Source organism: Physeter macrocephalus, chromosome 1 (assembly GCF_002837175.3).
Source record: "Physeter macrocephalus isolate SW-GA chromosome 1, ASM283717v5, whole genome shotgun sequence".
In the NCBI taxonomy this organism is placed as follows: Eukaryota; Metazoa; Chordata; class Mammalia; order Artiodactyla; family Physeteridae; genus Physeter; species Physeter macrocephalus.
The window spans coordinates 51,249,773-51,271,696 of record NC_041214.2 but is presented as its reverse complement, the minus strand read 5'-3'; positions in this window follow the sequence as shown (position 1 = coordinate 51,271,696).

Below are 21,924 nucleotides of genomic sequence, written 5' to 3'. Positions count from 1 at the left end.
CAGCATTATTTGCTGTATTATTTTGACTTCATCACCTGCCCGAGACTCTTTTATTTTTCACTTTCTGAAGACTTAACTAAATTGGAAATCAAGGATCTGAACTGGCTTTTTCTCGATTATTGAAACCTAGGAAAACTCTTGGCTTCAAAGTTTTGTAAAGTCGTCAAAAAAAAAAAAAACTGTGTCTTTGGTTAAAAATAATGTTCTATAGACATGAAATCAATGTGACCGTAAGAGAAATGGAAACCGAAACTGTTTTTTTTATCAGACTTCAAAGTTAAAAACCAGGAAATTTTAGCTGCATCAACGAAACCCTACATGAGGACCTGTTGGTAAAAATAAGCGGGCTAATTGCATAGATAAGTGACCCAGAAAAGGACTTGCTGATTGACAATTATTTTTATTCATTCTTCTATCTTATTGAATGCCTGCCACAAACAGTCGCTGAATGTGCAATGATGAGCAGAACAGACGTGATCCCTGCCTTCATATAGGATATGGAAGATGACAGGTATTACTTGAATAATCACTCAGAACCACCTAAAATTACAGACTTCACTAAGTTCTTTGCAGAAGAGCATGGTGCCATCACTGAGACCTACCTAAGCTGGGAGAGCCAGGGAAGGTTTCCTTGGTGAAGAAACATTTGACTGAGCTCTGATGATTAAGTAAGCATTAACTAGCTCAGAGGGAGATGGGTGGGAGAAATGAACAAGGGTCAGGAGATGGGAACGGCAAGTGCAAAGCCAGAATTGTGAAGGTGTGGCATGCAAAAAAGAGCGAGTGGGTTTGGAAAGCAGAAAGTGAGAGGGAGAGTGGCTGGAGATGATTTGGAGATGTAGACTTTCAGGCCTAATTAAGAATTCTGCAGAAAGATAGGCAGTCACTGAAGTGTTTAAATTAGAAAGATGATGTGACCATACTTTATTTTTAAAAGTCAACTCTGGGGTCAGGTGAACTTCCACTTCTAGTAATGGATTAGGTAATTCAGGCTAGCACATTACCCAGAAAACCCACAAAAGCTGGAAAAAAAATACTTTAAAAATTACTCCAAGAGCTAACATAAAGATTTAAGGTAATAACACCTGAGAGAAGAAAACTCAGAGGTGAGCAGAACATTTCAAGCCACTTTTTCCAAACAGGTGGCTAAGAAGCTGAACAGAACTTTTGACAGACTAGCAGGGATAGGGGTATAAAAACTGAAGTTCAGGGAAGGTCAAAGGGAGTGACGCCAGGTTTGGGGTTGGGACCCAAAGGACTACATTGGGAGTGAGGGTAAACCAGAAATAGACCAGCCCTCCCAGCTTCAAATCCTCTCAGGTTCTCCAATTGGATTAAAATGATCTAGGATTGCTAGTGGCCTTAACCTCTTGCCAGAAGCAAACATAAATCCTCCTTGGAGAAAGATAATATTATTGTAGGCCTCCAACTATTTGTACAATTATCCAAATGCAATATCTGGCACTCAATTAAAAGCAACCAAATAAGCATTCCAAACTAATGGGATATGTCAAAAGACACAGAAGCCAGATTAAAGGTCCTCCTACTAGCCAAAACAGGGCAATGTGAAAGATAAAAATAATGATGGCAATTCATTATAACATATTGAATGAAAAAGGATCCATAAGTCAATTAAAATACTCAAAAAAAAGACAGGGGGTGGGGGTAGGGTGCAAGAGAGGAGGGAAAGCTCTTCTTTACAGAAAAATATCAGGTAATAAGTGTAGATGGATTGATGGGATTAGAAAATCTTCATTTTGTAACCTCCAAAATAATAACTGAGAAGGGAAGGATTATCAATGGATGTTAACACTACTGGGTGAAAGACTGGAAAATAAAATATTCACATAGTCTCTAAGTATCTCCTTATACAGTACTCATTAATAATTAAAGGAAAGAGGTAATCTGACAATTAAAGAAATCACACACCACCTTAACCCAATGATAAAACTTAAATGACTACGAACAGACATTATATACCTTGTGATATGATGAACAAAAAAGGACAAACCATCATCTATGTAGTATTCTTGTCAAATGTATACATCTGTTGAACTTTGATTACAGGTAAGGCATGTGTTAGGAGTTGTGGGAGAATGAGACCTTAAGATATCATAACTTTGTTTTCTTTGAATTCAAGTTTATAAACTAGTTCATGAGACAAGCCATCCATGAAAATTATATTACAAGAATTACTTTGTTTGCCAAGAGTAAAACAACAATATTTCAAAGATTTTCTTCAAATGCCCACCTGGTTATCCAAGGCTCTACCCCTTCTATATGAATTTATCAGTAGAAAGAGTTACCACTGAAAGCAGTGCTTTAATGAAGACAGAGTTTGATATGGAAATCTCTAATCTGCCTGCTGAGCTATACGGCAATTTAATTCAATAAAAAATTAGAGTCTCTATTATGCCCTGGCAACTGGCTGAGCACTGGGCATATATTTCCACAGAACTTTGCTAAAAGGCAAATCTTCCCCTGGGAGATGTGCCTTTTTAAACTGCTGGTAGTCATTTCACTTTGAATGTAAGGGTTTTCAGTCTTTTCTTGAGAGTAGATTTTGATTGGGATAGAGAATGTACAGGCATTTGAGCACCCAAGGGGTGAAAAGAGAGACTCTCCTAGAAACAACAGAATGAAGGGAATGGATGATGGAATTTCAGTCATTCTTAAGAATGTGTGGCAGGGTTGAGGGAGTTACTTACAGAGTAGTTTGGTTTTGTTTTTTTTGAGAGGATTGGTTGGTTACTTGGTTAAGGAGAGAGAAAGGAATAAAAAGGAGAGAAGGACATTACAGAAATTTCACCATACCTTACCATAGCTACCTGGGCACTGGTTGGGAAATGGGAGGAGGGCAGGTGAAGGAAACAAGTTCTAGAACATAAATATCTAGATCTAAGCATGAGAGAACAATCACACAAATCCAAATAGTGGGACACTCTACAGAACTCATTAAAGAATATCAATGTCAAGAGAAGAAAAGAAGGGCTTCCCTGGTGGCGCAGTGGTTGCGCGTCCGCCTGCCGATGCAGGGGAACCGGGTTCGCGCCCCGCTCTGGGAGGATCCCACGTGCCGCGGGGCGGCTGGGCCCGTGGGCCATGGCCACTGGGCCTGCGCGTCCGGAGCCTGTGCTCCGCAACGGGAGAGGTCACAGCGAAGGGAGGCCCGCATACCACCAAAAAAAAAAAAAAAAAAAAAAAAAAAAAAGAGAAGAAAAGAAAAAAAAAAAAAGAACTATTCTAGGTTAAAGGCAACTAAAGGCTATGTCTGGCCTTTATGTAGCCATTGGATTTTAAAAAATGCTACAAAGGATATTATTCAGACAGTTGGGAAAATTTGAATACATAATGAATATTAGATATGGTATCAATGTTAAGTGGTAAGAGAGGTACTGTGACTACCTAGAAGAATGCCCCTGTTCTTAAGAGACAGAGATACTTGTTGAAATATTTAGGGGATGAAGCATCATGATATCTGCAGAGTACTTTCAAATGGCTCAGGCAAAAAAAAAAAATATGTATACATATATGCAGTCCTCACTTTGCATGGCAGTACAGGACTCAAAAATGACTGTGTAAAGTGAAACTGTGCAAACTTATTTTTAATAATCAATGGGGAAAATTACCACTGTTCCATGACATTTAAACAGTTTTGTCAAAACACTATGAACTCTTATGGTCAGTTATAAATGTAGGAAAATGAAATACTAGTAAAACTAATTTTTATTTAGTATACTGTAATTTAAACCATTAGCAACATTGAGGATTAAAATATTTTATTTCTTTGTAAAACACTTAGAGTAGTTTGAACAGTTCTTCTGATCATATAACTAACTATACAGAATCTTCTCTATGCCTTTGCAAATTGTCATACTCCTTTCTAAGTTTGGATCAGCTTGCATCCTTTTATCATTTGCACTTACAATGTTGTGAAATATCTCCAAAAGCTCCTTTAATGTGAAGTTTTTGCTAATGTCACTTCCCCTGGGACATCTTCATTCTTTTCATCACAACCACTTTCCTCATTAATCTTGATAGGTTTGCCTTCACTAAGTTCCTCTGGCTGCATATCTAGAGTGTTTCTAATGGTGGCAGTGTCAGTATTCCCAGTTCTGTCTTCTACAACTCCATTTATGTTTGATTGGAATTTCACTTTTAGCATTATCACTTTTAATTTCTTTCCTGCACTCTCATCTTTTTTGATCAATATCCATTTTTATAAAATGTCATGTGAGTTTATCACTGAGAGACAAGGAGGCAACACAATTGCATGCTTTGCTGTCTGTGCATGAACTGAGTAACAGATGTGCCGTGACCAATCTGACGGATTTTTGAAAGAAGTGTCATGGTTGGTCACTGTCACTGATCATCATGAGCATCTATTCATTATGTAGCTATCTGAAGCTCTGACAGGGAAGTCTTTATGCAATTACAGTTAGTATACCATGGTAACTGAAATTTGAATCATATCATTGTGTAACTGCCTCTGTGTGTGTGTTTGTGTGTGTGTATACACCTATTTATGTTTGTGAATCTCAATACAGTGTATATAGGGGCCCACTGCACTATTCTTGCAGCTTTTCTGTAAATTTTGAGTTTATCATAATAAAAGAGCAGGATGGGGGGAATAAGCAGGTCATGGAGGAGACAAGACAATGAAATAGAAAATCTGGAGAAACAATAGACAACAAAGACAGACCAACAGGGAATCCAGAGAATAGAAAAGGCTGTGGAACCAAACACCTTGGGTTTGAATCCCACTTTACTCATCAGCTGTGTGATCTTGGGCAAGTTATATAATCTCTCTGAATCTGTTTCCTCTTTAAAAAATGGAGATAAAAATACTACCTACTTCACAGGGTAATATGATGATTAAATAATTTGCATATATGAAGTACTTAGCATAATAGTGATGCACAGTACTTTATAAGTGTAAGCTGTTACAGGTCTGTTAATCTAGGGGAGACTTTAGTATATTTAGACACCGATAGGAATCCAAATGGAAGAAGGGATAGTTAATGGTGTATGGTTCCTAAGAAGGTGAGAGGGAATGAGATCCAAAGAAGAAACAGAGGCATTGGTCTTGGACTAAAGGGGGAATATCTCTATTTTAACAGGAGGGAAAGAGAATAGGATGGGTGCAGTTGAAGGTTGGGTGGCAGATTTGCTAGGGAGAAGGTGTTACAGTATAATGACTTCTGTGTTCTCCAAGAAATATAACAGAATTGTTGGCAGTAAGGGCCTAGAGCTAGTGACCTTAAAATTATAGTCATATCAACTTGCCCTTTTGTGTTTCTAAAGTGTGGTGTACAGCTGCCTGGGTGCAGGCATGGAGGCTGTAGGCTGTTGAGTTCATCCAGGATGGAGGTTTTTCCAGATTGACGTGAGGAAAAGATAAGGAGACAAGGAAATTTATGGCATTGGCAAGAGGATTACTGAGAGCAGGAACCATGAAATCTAATCTGTGATGCAGGGAGGTGGGAGAAGGCTAGTGGTGAAAGTAAATGGGACCACGAATTAGGGAAGGGTCCCCTTAAGATCAAGGAATGGTCCTAGTGAAAACTGTTGAACAAACAAACTAGCCATTTCCTAAATTAGGGAGCAGTGTACTGTGTAAACAGGATGTTCAGTTGGGGCTCTTTCTGTTTTAGTTTTGGCTGAAGCCCTAAAGACTGAGAAGAAAACAATAGGTGCTATAATGAGGGGCTATACCATCAATGCAGAACTTGTAAAGAGGGGTCAGATTGTTTTGTGACCTTTAATCTACCCAACTGGAGTTTGTATAAGCACAAGAGTTGAAAAATTGAGAGTTTTCTTTGGAGAATTGTTGGAATACCTTGGCTTCTTCTTCCCCCCCGCCAGCCCCCAGGTGAAGGGAATGGTTCTCCTCTCTTCTTAAACTAAGTGAGAGAGATACTTTAAGGAAGCAACCTGAAGAGCTTCAAATGTGCCTCCTTAAGTTTGAAAAGTGTAAGGACTGGTAAGAGAAGTTCTGACCAAAGGGGAGAGGGGGGAGCGGTAAGGCTGCATTGGGAGCACCCCTCCCAGCAGTGGGGTAGGGGTGGGTATTTCTCCTAGACCACATGGGGGCCTGTGGGAAGAGGCAGTCTGCAGCTATCTCAGATTTCAAGACGGGCTGGAGGGAGTCGCCACCAGATGGCCAGGGGCTGAGAAAGGAATTGTAGGAAGCCAGTAGGAGGCAAGAGACATTGCTTCCGCACATTAATGAGATAATGCCGACAAGGTCCAGGGTGTGGCTGTGGGACAGGCTGGATCTGAAGGAGTGAGTAGAAGGTCACTGAGGGTGAAGAGGTCAAGAAATGAAAGGTCTGGTGCTGGCAGAGTCATCTTTGTCTCTGATGATGACGTACCCACGATGTTGGCAAAGGTTGGGGTAAAGACTGCAAGCCATGTGTCCAAGGCCAGTGGTTCTCAAACTTGAGGGAGCCTTAGAAGATACAGAGACAGGCTGGTTGAAGTAGGATAGGGCCTGGACTTCTGTGTATTTTTACCGAGTTCCCAGGTGATCTGGAATATCCAGAAGAGTTTGAGAACCACTGCCCAGTATTTAGTGCGAAGAACAGAAGATTGTTCAGTACATAACAATATCTACCAGAAGAAAGGAAGACAGGGTAGTTTAGCCAAATAGCAGGGCCCCCTGGAAGCAATTTTTTGTTAGAAGAGGGCAGGGAAGTAGTGGTCTGGAAACAGTAATGGGGACAACTAGCCTTCCAACTCATTATCCATAACTATCACTTTTCTTTCCCCCTTTCCTCCCTCCCATCCCTTCCTTGATGTGAACATGAGTGTTATGGGCTGAATTGTGTCTCCTCAAAAAAAAAAAAAAAAAAAAAAAAAAAAAAAAAAAAGATAGGTTGAAGTCCTTATCCCTAGTACTTTAGGCTGTGAACTTAATTGGAAATAGGGTCACAAAAATTTGGAAATGGACATAATTAGTTAAGATGAGGTCATACTGGAGTAGGGTGGGCCCTAATCCAACAAAATTAGTGTTCTTGAGAGAAGGCAGCCACATGCAGACACAGAATGCCACGTGATGATGAAGGCAGAGACTAATTATACAGCTGTAAACCAACAAACACCAAAGGTCACTGGCCAACCACCAGAAGCTAGAAAGAAGCAAAGAAGACTTCTTCTGCAGGTTTCAGAAGAAGGCATGGCCCTGCCAACACCTTGATTTGGGGCTCCTAGCCTTCAGAACTGGGAGACAATACATCTCTGTTGTTGTAAGCCACCCCTTTGTGGTACTTTGTTGTGGCCAGCCTAGGACACTAATTCAATAACGAATACAATGAGATAGTCCTTTCTTGATGTACCATACATCATCTCTATTACATTCTACCCATGTTGTGTCCCTGTCCCCTTTGCATTGAACTTACAGTCTCTCTCAGGACACTGAGGACCCACATGTAAGTCAGTGGATGTCCTATGAACAAGGAAAAGTTCACTGCTCGACATGCTTAAGCTGAAATACAATACACTTTGTGCTCTTGATGGAGCAGTCAGCCTCCACACTGGCTTCTGCACTTGTTATTGACAAATGAGTCAGTTCATATAAGATGGGTGGCTTATTTGAGTAGGTGTATGTTAAAGTTATTTTGAAAAAAGGAAAAGGAGTCTGTAAAATATACCTGCATGCGACTCTCACAAGAAAGTGTTCCCATGAGGAATCTTAAAACAGCCTAAACCAAAGTGCTGAGAAAAGTTCTCAGTAATCATATATAATGGGTTCCACTTCCAAAAGTCCTCCCACCTCCTCTGATTTTCATAGCTATTTTCTCCTTCCCAACACTGAGAGAAAGTCTTGGGCCGTGGAATGGCTCAAGAGACCACACTAACTGACCCAAGAAAGATGAAGTTCTTCATTTATTTAGCAAAGGCTACAGAAACCAAGCAGAAGTAAGGTACCACTCAGAGCAGGAACAGAGAGAGACAGCATATCTCATTTAGCTTTCTCCAATCTGCCACGGTCATGCCTCTGACATGTCAGATCAAGACATATCTTGTGGCCCAGAAATGCTACTTCTAGAAATTTTGCTTACAGAAAAAAACTGAAGGACCACGGAAAGGGCTAAGGTGGCTTGTAGATTCTAGAGAGAGGATGGAGTCAGTGGCTACTAGCTGAGGTGAGTAGTTGAAGCCTCATGTCTAGAAGAGAGGTTAGATGCTAAATCTCTTTTACATCAGGACGTTGAGCACGGACAGTACCAGGGGACCTGGTATGTTAAAAGGGCATCTGGGCCAGAGATGCCTGTCCCAGCTTTGGCTGCACATACATGGTTCCAAAGTTCTCAATTCATAATCCAGCCTCCTGTAAGATATTATCACTCAGATGTTCTGTAGCAACCTGAAGCTCACCGTACCTAAAAACTTAGTTCATTTCAGCCCCATCTCCCTTCCCCAGATCTGTCTCTTTTTTTTTGAATTTCCTTTTTATATGCTATCCTAATCTCCCCAAAGACTTATCTGCTTGTACTGTCTCAAATTGCTTACCTCTGTCATGCTCTCCAAACTACCTGGTTAAGGCCTCCAGTGACCTTGGTGTTGTCCAATCTAATAGTCACTTTATTATCCTCACGCGCACTTCTCAGTAGCCTTCAAGCTGCACACTTCTCGGTTGACCATTCTCTTCTCTTGACCTCTGGTATATTACACATCCCAGTTTCCTTTCTATTTCCTTTCCCCGTTCCTTCTCTATCTTCTTACACTATCCTCTTCAATCTCTGAAATACGGAGTCCCGCTAACATATCATTAAATACTATTTTAATTAAATAAATATACATTGTATATAAATATTATATACGCTGATCAACCATATATCCAGTAGGCTCCAGATTGTAAACATAATTACTAACTTGCCATCTCTCTCTCAGTCTCTCTCAGGCATCTCAAACACAACATAGCCCCAGTCAAACTCTTGATTCTCTTTCAAAGTCTCCCAGCTCCACCTGTCCTCCCCCAGTCTTCCCAACTCAGGCAGTGGTATATTTAGTTTCATGCACTTGTGCAAGCCAGAAACCTCTGCCTTTCCCTCATCTCCTACATCTAACTCATCTGTAAGCCCTATGGTTCTACCTTCACAAAAAATCTTAAATGTATTTCTCTTTATTCCTCTTCTACCACTTTGGTCTAAGCCAACACCTGGCCTCTGTGCTGATTTCTCTGATACACCTCTCCTCACCCTCACCCCAACCCCAATCTCTTCACCCAAACAGTCAGAAAGTAAAATTTTAAGAACTTCATACCATGGCCTACCAGGCCATGCATGACGTGGCTTTCGCTAGCCTCTTCAAGCTCATCTCATTCCTTCGCCCACAGAGCTTAAACCTCTAGTCCTTTCAGTTCCTGGGACCAGCCCAGCTCTTTCCCCCCTCAGGGCTTTTGCATAAACTGTCCCCTTGTCCTTGAACACTTTCAGCCTACTCCTTTTATGTTTATTCCCTTTGCCTAATTACACTTGACATTAGGTACAGTAGTTGACACATAGTAGTCTTTGAATCAGTATTTGCCGAATGAGGGCAACAAGTGGATCTGACTAGAAAATTCTACCAACAATCCACTGGTCAATGAGTAGGACAAGGGGAAACCACTTACTCTCTGCCAGAAAATGCCTGCTAGAAAAACAGGATGAAGTTCATAAGGATATCTAAGACTGGTGCTTCTTTTCCTTAAGGATTCTATAATCTCATTGGACGCGTAAGAAAGTAACCAAATATTGAAAGAACAATATTTAGCTAGCATGAGACACTTTAAATTCTTTCAGAAAAATGTAAGGTATAAATCACTAAAGCAGCAGCAGTATAGAAAGATGACTAATTGCCAAATGACTAGTATAGATTTGTGGTTCCCAACGTTTTCATCACCACATATTTGTTTCATTATGCTTTTCCCTCATTATTAAAAAAAAAAGTCTAGTAAACAAACTATATTTATCATATGCAATAATATACTTTTCCATTTTTAATCATATGTAATGCCTTAGTTAGACATATATAACCCCTAATTAGAGCACTTAATCAGCATGCTATAAAAAAATGCAAGCCAAAAGTAGAGCCAGGGAGCTTTTATTATCGACTGAATTTTCATGGGGCTTTTTGAAATATTTAAAATATCTTGCAAAACTCCCTTCAGGTATTCCATTCAAAGCTTTAGCCTATGTATTTTGTAAACAAAATAATACACTTTATATCTAGCTTTTTTCTTCATAAAAGTTTCCCTGTGCTCTTTGCTGATTAGTAACTGTAAAGTGAATCAGATTCTTTGAGGGAGAGAAACTCATCATTGTGGTATTTTGATAATAAGTTATTCAAGGTTTAGATAGTCTACCAGCCCCCAAATACGTAGCAGACGGCAAAGCATTGCTCTACGTCATGGCAGATGCCACCACGGAATCTAACACGCCTCCTCTTTTCTTCAATATTTGCCATGAAGCAGTAGAGAGAGGAATGGAGAAGAAAGAAATGAATAAAACTTTCCTTTTTAATGGAACTATTGGGTATCTTTTAATTCTGTCTTTATTATAGGAAGTAACACTACATGCTGGTCAAACTGATTTGACCACTAAAACTGTTTTTCTTCTGTACTTGTTATGTAACTTTAATCATCTTAGACACCAGGACATGAATTCTTAAGTAATTTCCACCAAGCGGAGGAAGAACATGTAAGTATTTTATATCCATAAAATGAACACTTCTCCATGTGCTTTAGAAGTGTCTAAAATAAACCAATGATATTTTTCAAGTGGTCATTTTGACAGCATTTCCTAAAGACTGACCACTTCAGCAAAATCAGTGTTTCTATAGAGGTGTTCAAGATATGCAAGCAAATCATATTACAAAATTTCTAAAGAAAAGGAATGTTTATCATAAAATTATCAAGCAACTTAACACCGGAACTCAAGATATTTCAATTCATAATTTTGCTAACAGGTGCTGATTCTTCTATATTTTTATAGCTTTTGTGTGGGAAGCAAGCTGTAGTTTAGTTGGTGGAAGTTTTATGTTACTAGACAAATGCTTGATAGATCAAGTTTTTTGGTTCTTAATGCACCCTATGATGGATCCAAATTTCCACTTTTTTCCTTCAAGATGATCACAAACATCCCCATCTTCAGAACTTAAAGGCCTTTACAAATGAACATTTTCCTCCACATTTTAACCACAGACAAAACAACTGCAGCGACTCTTCTGAGGTTATTTGTAGCCTCTGCAAAGCTGGAATCCAAAGCTGTAGGTTCTTTTTCATTAGATACTTAAAATTTTTTCTTTTATTGTGGTAATGTCCATAACATAAAGTATGCCCTTTTAACCATATAGTTCAGTGGCATTAACTACATTCACAATGTTGGACAACCATCACCACTATCTATTTTCAAAACTTTTTCATTATTCTAAACAGAAACTCTGTATCACTAGGTATATTTTATGCAACATGTTGAATAAGTGCTTATTCATTAAATAAATAGTTCATCCACTAAAAAAATATTTATCAAGTATATCATCAGGTTTATCATCCCATGCTTGATGCTGGAGATGAACAATGAACACGGATGAAGAACAAAAGTGAACAATGGAGGGAGTGGCTCATTTTTGAATATTTGTGCCTTTCTGTGGATCGTCCTGTGACCAATGAAAATATCAGTAATAATATTTGCTGTCTGATCTAAGCGCTTTCTGTATGTTAACTCATTTAATCCCTACAACAATCCTATGAGATAGATATTATTATTATCATCCTGATGCTACAGATAATGAAACAGAGGCAAAGGGAGGTTAAATAACTTGACCAAAGTTACATCACTAATAAGAGTTGGAGCTGGGTTTCCAACCCAGGCTGATAGGTTCAGTGTGTGTGCCCTTGAAGCACTTCTGTAACTTTTTTAAAAAATAAGTTTTATTGGGGTATAATTTCCATAAAACAAAACGCACCCAATTTAAGTTATGGTTTAGTGAGTTTAAACAAGTGTATACAACCATACCACAACCACAATCAAGAAACAGCACTTTCATCACCCTAACTGTTCTGTTGTACCATTTTGCAGTCCATGCTTCCTAGACCCACAACCCTTAGTCTTAGGCAACCACTAGTGTGTTTTCTGTAACTAGATTAGATTTTTCCTTTCTAGAATTTCATATAAATAGAATCATACACTATGCACTCTTTTATGTCTAGTTTCTTTTGCTCAGCGTACTATTTGAGATCATTGACACCGTTGTGTGCACTAGTAGTTCCTTTTAATAGCTAAGTGATATTCCACTGTATGGATTTTCCATAATTTATTATTTTATCTGTTGATGGACATTTGATTTGCAGTTTGACTATGATGAATAAATCTGCTGCAAATATTCATGTATAGATATATACCCATACATATTTTCCTTTGTCTTGGGTAAATACTTACGAATGGCACTGGTGGATTGTATGGTAAAGGTATGTTTAACTTTTTAAGGAACTGCCCAATTATTTTTCAAAGTCGTGGTAGCATTTTCTGTTTCCACCAGCAATGTATGACAGCTCTAGGTGCTCAATATCCTTGCCAACAGTTGGTATTTTTGGTCTTTTTAATTTTAGCCTTTCCAATGGATATGTTGTGGTGACTCATTGTGGTTTTACTTTGCACTTCCCTGAAGACTAATATATGAAGCATCTTTTCATGTGTTTACTGGCCACTCATATACCTTCCTTTGTGAAGTTCAAATCATTTGCCCCTTGTTTTATTGGATTGTTTTATCTTCATACTACTGAGCTATAGGAGTACTTTGTATATTCTGGATTCTAGTCTTTCATCTAATGTGTATTTTGCAAATATTTTTTCCAGTCTGGGCTTGTCTGAGTTTGTCTAAGAGCAGAGGTTTTTCATTTTGACAAAGTTCAACTTTTTTTTTTTTTTTAATTTGTCCCTATCCTTGTTTTAAGAAATCTTTGCCTATCCCAACTTCAGAAAGACTTTCTCCCTTGTTTTCTCATCCAGTCTTTTACAATTAAGTATGGTGTTAGTTGCAGACTTTTGTAGATGTTTTAGCTCAGGTTTAGGAAGTTTCTTTCTACTCCTGATTTGCTGAGAGATTTTGTCATAAATGAAACATTTGTCAAATGATTTTCTGTATCTATCAAGATGATCATATTGTATTTTCCTTTATTTTGTTAATATGGTAAATAACATCAATCCATTTTTGAATTTCAAATCAATCTTATTTTCCTGAGATAAACCTCTCTGGATTGTGACAGCATCTCCTTTTAACACCGCTGGATTCAATTTGCTAATATTTTGCTAAGGATCTTTACATATACATTCATGAGGAATACTGGTCAGTGATCTTCTTATAATGTTTTAACAAGTTTTGATATCAGTAATCCTGGCTTCATAAAATGAGTTGGGAAATATGCCCCCCTCCTCGCTTTTGTGAGGGAGTTTATATAGAATTGATATTATTTTTTCTTTAAATGTTTGGTGAAATTTACCAGTAAAGCTATTCACATCTAGAGTTAGGCGCAGATTAGGGCCTAACTTTAATATTTTAAATAGATATTAGGAATTCAATTTCTTTAATAGATATGAGGCTAAGCAGGTTTTCCATTTCTTCTCAAATCAATGTTGACTGAGTCTTTTAAGGAATTTGTTCATTTCATTTAAGTTGTCAAATTTATTGACAAAGGTGTTCATATTAATTTATTAAGCTTTTGATATTTATACAATCTGTAACGATGTCCCCTCTTCGGTTTCTAATATTCTTCTTTCTTCTTGTCTATTGATTTTTTAAATCTTTTCAAAAAACTAGCTTTGGGTTTAACTGATTCTATTAATTTCTGCTCTTATCCTTATTATGTCTTTCCTTCTGCTTACTTTGGTTTAAATTCTCTTCTTTTTGTAGCTTCTTAAGTTGAAAGTTTTGTTGATTTTGCACATTTCTACTTTCCTAATATAAGGCATTAAAGGTATAAATCTCCCCCTAAGCACTGCTTTTGCTGCATCTCACAAATTTTGATATGTTGTGCTTTCATTTTCATTCTATTCAAGATGTTTTCTAATTTCCTTGTGTTTCTTCTTTGATGCATAGGTTTAGACGTGTGTAATTTCCAAATATTTTGGGGATTTTCCAGATATATGTTACTGATTTCTAATTAATTTACCTTGTAGTCAGAGAATATCCTCTGAATGATTTGAATTGAGAGTTGTTTAATGGCCTAGAATACGGTGTATCTTGATGATTGTTTTGTGTGCACTTGAAAAGAATGCGTATACTGCTAGTGTTGGGTGGAATAGTCTATAAATGTCAATCAGGTCAAGTTGGTTGTTGTTCAAGTATTCTATGCCCTTAATTTTCTGTCTACTTATTCAATAGATTGTTGAGATAGTAGTATTGAAATCTCTGACCATAACTGTGGATTTGTCTATTTTGCCTTGCCATTCTGTTAATTTTCACTTCATGTATTTTGAAGCTTTGTTACTAGGTGTCATCAAGGACACTCCACTCTAGCTGGACTCAGATGTCTTCCAGGCCTATGTGGGCACTGGAATTGGTTTACAGCTCCCCAGTCATTATATGAGCTCTTACAATAAGCCAGATACTGTGTTCATCAATGAGCATGGGCTAGATTATTTTCTGATAACAGGCAACCCCCAAAGCTCAGTGGCTTATAACTTACAACAAAGCTTTCTTTCCTGCTCATGCTACATGTTCACTGCATGTTGGCTGCAACTATCTATTCTACATCTTCTTTGAGACTCAACGTGATGGAGCAGTTGCTCTCTAGAACATTGTTGGGAAAAGAGAACATGGCAAGCAGTGTCCTGGCTCTTAAATCTTCTGCCTCAAAGTGTCATATGTCACCTCCATTCATATTTTATTGGCTAAATCAACCCTCATGGCCAAGGCTGATATCACTTGGATTGGGAAGTCTAATCCTCCCCCAGGAAAGAGCACCGAATGTTTGTGAACAATAAAATAGCCCACCATACTATGCTATGCACTCAAACACTTTCTCCTTTAATTTTCATAACAGCCTTCTAGAAATAGGTACTATTATTGTCTCCATTTTACAGATGAGGAAACAGAGGCTCAGAGAGTAACCCGGCAAAAGTCAAACAAGAATCAAATGGCAGGGCCTGGACCCAGCTTTTTTGACCCCAATATAATAGTGCTATCCTGCCATAAGAGAAAAGAATGGGAAGGAGCGGGGGAGTCTGGGAAGAAATGTAGCAGAGAGGCAATGAAGGGAGACACCAAGCATAATTGCAAACAACATCCTATGGAACTCCAATCCAGGGATCAGAAAGGGGTAAGGGGAAGGGAATGGGGAAGGCCAGAGACAGGAGAAAACTCTTCTCATCTCAGTTCTTCCCAGTCCACCCCTCATCTTATGTCCATCCCCTTCCACATACCCCTATCTCACACCAGCCCCTGAAAGCCCAGCTCCTGCCTCTCCACATTCCAAAAGGCCCTTACCCTATTACCTGCATTGAGATTCCTCCAAATCCCAATCTGTTTTTAAAAATTTATTTATTTATTTGGCCATGCAGCGCGGCATGCAGGATCTTAGTTCCCACGAACAGGGATCGAACCGGCGTCCCCTGCAGTGGAAGCAAGGAGTCTTAACCACTGGATGGCCAGGGAAGCCCTCAATATATTTTAACTGATTATTCTGTTTATGTGGTACCCCCATCCCCCAAAATGAATTACTACATAATTCAGCATTTAACAAAGATATTACCATTATTTATGCCTGGCATATTGTAAAAATCCCAACATTTGACACTTTCGTATTATTGTCTCTGGAAGCATGTATGTTAGTGATTTGTACCTGACCTTCGAACCAAAATCAATCTCCAAAGCTTTCTGCAGCAATTCTATGAGAATTGGAGGGGACATAGCTCATGAGCACAACTTTAGAATTACATTAAAAAGAAAAACTGGAAAATATTATTAGCATGTATTAAAAAGGCTTTAAAGCTATGTTATATAGCATGCTCATAAAAAATATGAGGTCCTTAGTATAGAATATAGGACCTATCTCAGAAAGAAACAGATGCTACATTCAAAAGGAAATAACTAGTAAATACATGGAAACATATTCAGTCTCACTAATGTCAAAGAAATGCAAATTAAAACAACAATGAGGAACATTTTACACTTATTAAAGCGGCATACAACTCTTAAAATGTCACTACTTGGTCATGGGTTTTTTTTTCCTTCAGTTAGACTGTTATAATCTTAAAGTGCTGGTAATCTTAAAGTGCTCCTTGTTGAGAACCATATCATAACAACATATAACAAGCTCATATGGGTTAAAGGTCATAATATTTAAGCTATATTTTCCTGAAATGGACCCTGACCTTGTCCCAGCATTCTAGTGGGGGACGGCAGCTGCTTGATAAACCTCTGATGGAGTACTGTCCATCTCCGATGGAAAAGGTGGAGCCCATGGGCAGGGCTCTTAGAGCCCCTTGGTCACAGGGTGACATCAAAACCTCCTCACATCCAGTCTTCTGACCTTTTATCCTACCTCTTGGAATGTAGTCTGAAGAAACAACCCACAAGGAAAAAAAGTGAAATAAGGATTAGCTGCTACATTCATTATTATAGAAAAGATTACAAAATAGATGCCTGACAGCAGGGGAATAATTTAAAATATGGTATAGTAATTAAAATTTAAACTAGAAAGACTACACAGCAACACGGAACATGCTTCTGAGAGGGTATGAACTGAAAATGGGAGAATGAACTCACTGCAGTTTTTTCACAAGGGCTGGAAGGGAGCAGGGTCAAATGAAAAGTCAGCTCTGCTGAGGCAACAAGATTCTGAGCAAAAGTTCTCTTGCACTTATTTAGATTTATTGTGTAATAGATAGAATATTTATGTAATAAGAAATCTATTTTTAGAGAAAAGGAGAAATAGGACACTATGACCCTTTTCTACTCTGCTTCTCATTGGAGGCTCCAGGATTTCATTAAAATGCAAAACTCAAAATCATCCTCGTTTCTAGCATATTCTGATAAATATATTATAAGCCTACTCTGAATTTGAATTGGTCATCCTCATGGGAGGGTTTGCATGTGGATAAATAGCTCTTCTATTAATCCAATTAGCTCGGAAGGCAATAAGGGAACATACACCTATTATACTGTCCACTTTTTAAGGTTTTTAAATTTCAGGGTATGATGCTGAGTGTTCGTAAAGTCAGGAAGCATGGGAGAAACTGACCTTTTAGGGCATAGTCTTTACATTTTTAAAAAATGCTCAATATGGTTTTGTTTTCAACTACATACTGGGTGAGGAATCACTCCCTTTAAAACAGTGGGTTTACTTGTTAATCTGAAAAAAGTACAATAAATACAATTTTGTCTGCGTTTCCAGATTTTTGGATACGTCTGTAGTGTTTTTACTGCACTTTTCAGATTAACAGTTGGGCCTACGGCATTACATTTAAAGATGCTTCACCTGAGAAGGGGTTTGAAGGTTGAAGAAAAACATTCAGCATATTACTTGGAAATGTAACTAAAATACTGTTTACAAACAAATTTGGCTGACATTTTGAGCACCTTGTGGTGTCTTACCCTTAGAATTGCATCTCATCAATGGCAGAAATAGAAAAGCCAGACACACAGTCTCCCAAACTGGGGGGATGGGGGTGTGGAGGGAGGAGGGCCAGGGGAGGAGGTAGAGGCGTAGGGGTTTGTGGCTGTCTTGACGGAGGAAAATTAGGTTTGAACAGAAGCCTTGAAATTAATTATGGGCTTACTGATCAATGGGAATGAGATTGAGGGGAGTGAAGAGAGGAGGGGAAAAGAGCAACGTGCCCTCCACACTTCTGGGAACAGCTTTCTTAGTATCCCACAGTGAGACTGAGGTAAAGTCGCCAGGTAGATGAAGCTATAGATACTTCTCTCTTCTCAGTAGCTCTCCTAGCCCTCAGAAGTGACAGTGGGAAGTGTGTGTCTCTCTCTCTCTCTGTCTCTCTCGGGTGGGTGTGGAAGCCGAGGCAGTGGTATGAGGAAGGAGAAAAAAATCGCCGAGAAGATAATGAGGCTGCTGAGTGTGGGAGCCCAGAGCAGGAACTATCCTGGGGCTTCAGGGAACAGGAAGCCATGTGTATAAATGTGTGTGTGTCTCTCTCTTTTTAGATCCTTTCATTCAGGAGGCATCTCCCTGGAGACTGAGGAGATGGTAGGAGTCCCCTGGGGTGCTGTCAGCTCCATTTGCTGAATTTGTGGAGAAAGACTGACATGTGAGGTAAAGGAAGTGCCTCCAGCCAGCTACCAGGGAGAGGCAGGGCCAGGAGAAAGGAGTTGGGAGGTGAGAGGGACCTCTGACCTGGGTTAAGTTGGACACATTTCCAGACGTGTTTGCCTGCTCCTTCTCCCAAACTCACTGCACTAGCCCCCTGGTCAGGAGGGAAAACTCTACTGTCCTGTGGTGCTCTCCGGCTCTAGGACAGCTGGAGGGATGCTCCCCTAACTTGTGTTCTCCCCCTCCTTACTTCTGGCCAAACCCCAAGGCCCCCAGCCTCAAAGGAGGGCCATTCCTAGGCCAGTGCTGAAGACAAGTCCAGGGAGAGCGGTTGGAGGGCCAACACCTTCCCTCCAGGGACTTCACAAACTCTATATCCTGTCAGACACTCTCCTCCACCAGCCCACCCCACCCTTCTGTCTGTCCTGGCTCCTCTCCAAGGCCTGACTCCCAGAGGTTTATTTCTGACCAGGAGCCACTAGGGCAGAGGAGGTTTGTGGGGTTGATGTGTCACACCATATATTTGTAACAGCCTTCTTGACTACTCTTTTTCATTGCAAATGTAAAGTAATCCATCTGCAGTGTTGCTTCTGTGGTCCTATTTATATCCCCATTTCTGGGGAAAGTGTGCTCCATGTTGGAAGAAAAACAAAACCCTTATAAACAAACATTTGGAACACAGACTCTTTAAAGAATTTTGTCTCAAAGCCTCTGGAAATGCCACTTATTTACTACAACAAGCATGGTTTGTGTACCTTATGCCAGGTTGGGACACAAATGGGGCCATTGCTACTGGCGCTACGGAATGGTTTTAGGTTGTACATGGACCAGGCAGCAAATGCCACTGACTCACATAGTGAGAAAGTTATTACCACTTGAATTCTCTTTCCTTCTGATTACACCAAGGAGGAGGTCTCAGCTGGGAGCTAATAGATCTTTAACACCATACTAACACTTGCTTATTGCTAGTATTACTATTTTCACAGGTGTAGGCTCAGAGCTTTTGGCTGCTTTGCTTGGTACAGAGGGCAGAATTCCAGTCTGTATCTCTGCAGCTGGATCCAGCCTGCAGACATGATTTGCACTGTACCAAATATTTTTTTAAGCCAACGTTTAAAAACTCAGGAAATTTTACATAAAAATTCAGATTTCTAGCTTCTGTTGAATAATGAGAACATCTGGCACTACCAGGCCCAAATTTCTTCATGGCAACAACTGGTTCTCCTCTTTAAAGAGCACACGTGCTCTCTAGTGTGCCAGTCTCCACCACTCCCTATTGTAGTTGACATATTGTTCATTTCCATTACCTTCCCAGCCCCTCCAAGCATTTGAGTCTTAGGCCTATTTTAGGAATTTTATGGCGAAAAGGTAGATCATACTCAAATTTGAGTTGTAAGATGAGGTATTCGGTCTTCATTATATAGGAAATAGAGAGCTATTCATTTTTTAGCAGGGTGGCCAAGCCCTTAAAGCTACTCTTCCAAAAATGATTCTGTTATTTGACGTCACATCTGACAGAATGAGGGGAGGAAACTGGAGGGGGGCGTGAGGTGCTGGTGAAGAAGTGACTTCAAACCTCACTGCCTGGGGAGATGGGAGCTGGGGCCTCTTGAGTGGACCGAGGTGCTAGGAGCTGGGCCTAGGCGGCAAAGGGAGTGGGCCTGGCCTACATGGCTTTTAGACTTTTACTTAAGAGCAGGGTTGGGAGCCTTGGGCAGTGCAGGGGCAAGCAGGGAGCCACAGCTGGGCTGGAGACGCAGTGAGGTGGGGCTGGTGGATCAGAGCTGGGGGCGACTCCTCGAAGCAGAGATATAAGGGAAGGGGGTCCTAAACAGGGGCCTGCAGCAGGAAGGGAACCACCAAAGAGGTCAAGCTGGTTCTGGCCAGGCAGGCAAAGGTCATAACAGGGTGGCTGCTGTAAGAATGGAAGTAGCTGAAGAGACATAAGAGCCACTTCAAAGGCAGATTCAATAGGACTGGTGACTAATAGGAAAGAGAGTCTGAAGGAGGAATGAAAAAAAGGACTCTAAGACTTCTAACTTGGAAGCCAAGGAAACAGTAATGCTAGTAACACATATCGTGTAGAAAAGTGAGGAGGGGGAGGAAAATTTTAAGTATTGAATATATGAAATATGAGGGGCCGTCCTGTCTACTGGGCATTGGAAGGACTGGAGTTTATAGAGATCTAGGCTGAAAGTGAGCAGTAAGGTATCATCTGCACAGAGATAAGAGATGAAGATGGAGAAAAGCCAGAGGGAGTGAAAGGAGAGTAAGGAGTGAATCTTGGGGCGTATTTATATTTAGGGAGCCCGTGAAAGTATTGGGAGTGGTCTGAGATGGAGGAGAAACATTTAGCTCCATGCTGGTCAAGGGGCCAGGCCATGGTGCTCAGGTAAGTCAAAACCTTCAAGAACCAAAGTGAATGAGGACCAAGAAACAGAAGCAGAGCCAAAGGAAAGTGTTTTCTAGAGAGATCTCCACATTCATTCATTCGACAAATATTTGAGAACCTGGCCCTTATCCAGGCCCTGAGCAAACTGAGGTGGGCAAAACAGAGACCCCATCCTCATGGAGCTCACATCCTGCTGCTGGCGCAGATGGACACCACACAGATACTGATGCCATCTCCATTACAAAGAACAATGAAGCAGGGTCCGTGGATAGAGAGTGACAGGGCAGCCCCAAAAGTCCTCTCTGAGGAGGTGGCATTCAGATAAAAGCCTAAAGCGAGGGAGTGGGCCATACCAGTATCTGAGGGAGAATATCCCAGGCAGAGGGAAGAGCAAGGGCCAAGCCTGAGTCTGGCACACGCGTGGCGGGTGTGAAAGCAGCAAGGAGGCCAGAGTGGTCTCCTTGGAGAGTTGAAGCAAGATAGTGACATAGTGTTATTTCACTCTGAAAAGGACCACTCCAGGTGTCTGTCTGTCTGTGGCTCAAAGGGCAGGGCCAGGGAGGGGGCAAGAGGGCAAAGAGGCAGTCGGGAGGCTCCAGCAGCGGTTGAGGTTTGGAGCAGAAGACGCATGGGATGGATGGTGGAGGGATGGAGCCATGGGAGAGGGAGACCTCGCAGGAGCTGTGGGCAGGGAGGGGACAGAACTGAGGGCACAGGTGGAGGAGGGAGGCTGTTACACGCAAGTGAAATCATCTACCCTCGGGGCTGTTTAGAAGATCTGAGGCACAAAGACAGGGTACTCCGGCCTCCATTTCAACTGCTTGTTTTATTTTCTTGCAGATCCCTGTGGAATGGCTGTGGATATTAGGGAAAGATGACTTCGGCGGCTCCCTTGGGGAGGAAACTTGATTTTGTGTTTCTTGTGTATGACAGGAAAATGTTGGCCTCTCCAGACCTCAAGTATAGGTCAGAACAGAGGGTGGCTCACCTCAGACTAACTAGAGTTTTTAAAATAACACCTCATGACATCTCCTCCTCAGCCCGACTCCAGAGTTTCCTGGACTCTGGGTACCACCATGTGGTGGCCTCGTGTGGCCCATCCTGAGGGTCACCACTCTCTTGTCCTCTCTACGGTAGGCAGCTTGGTCCATCTGTCTCTCCAGTCTGCACAATGGCCACTAACTCAGTGTTCCCAAAGTACTGCTTAGATCACATCAGGTTTTTTTCTCAAAAACCTTCTTACTTAGCAAGCTGAAGTAAGTGCCTCTTCTGAATGGCCCCA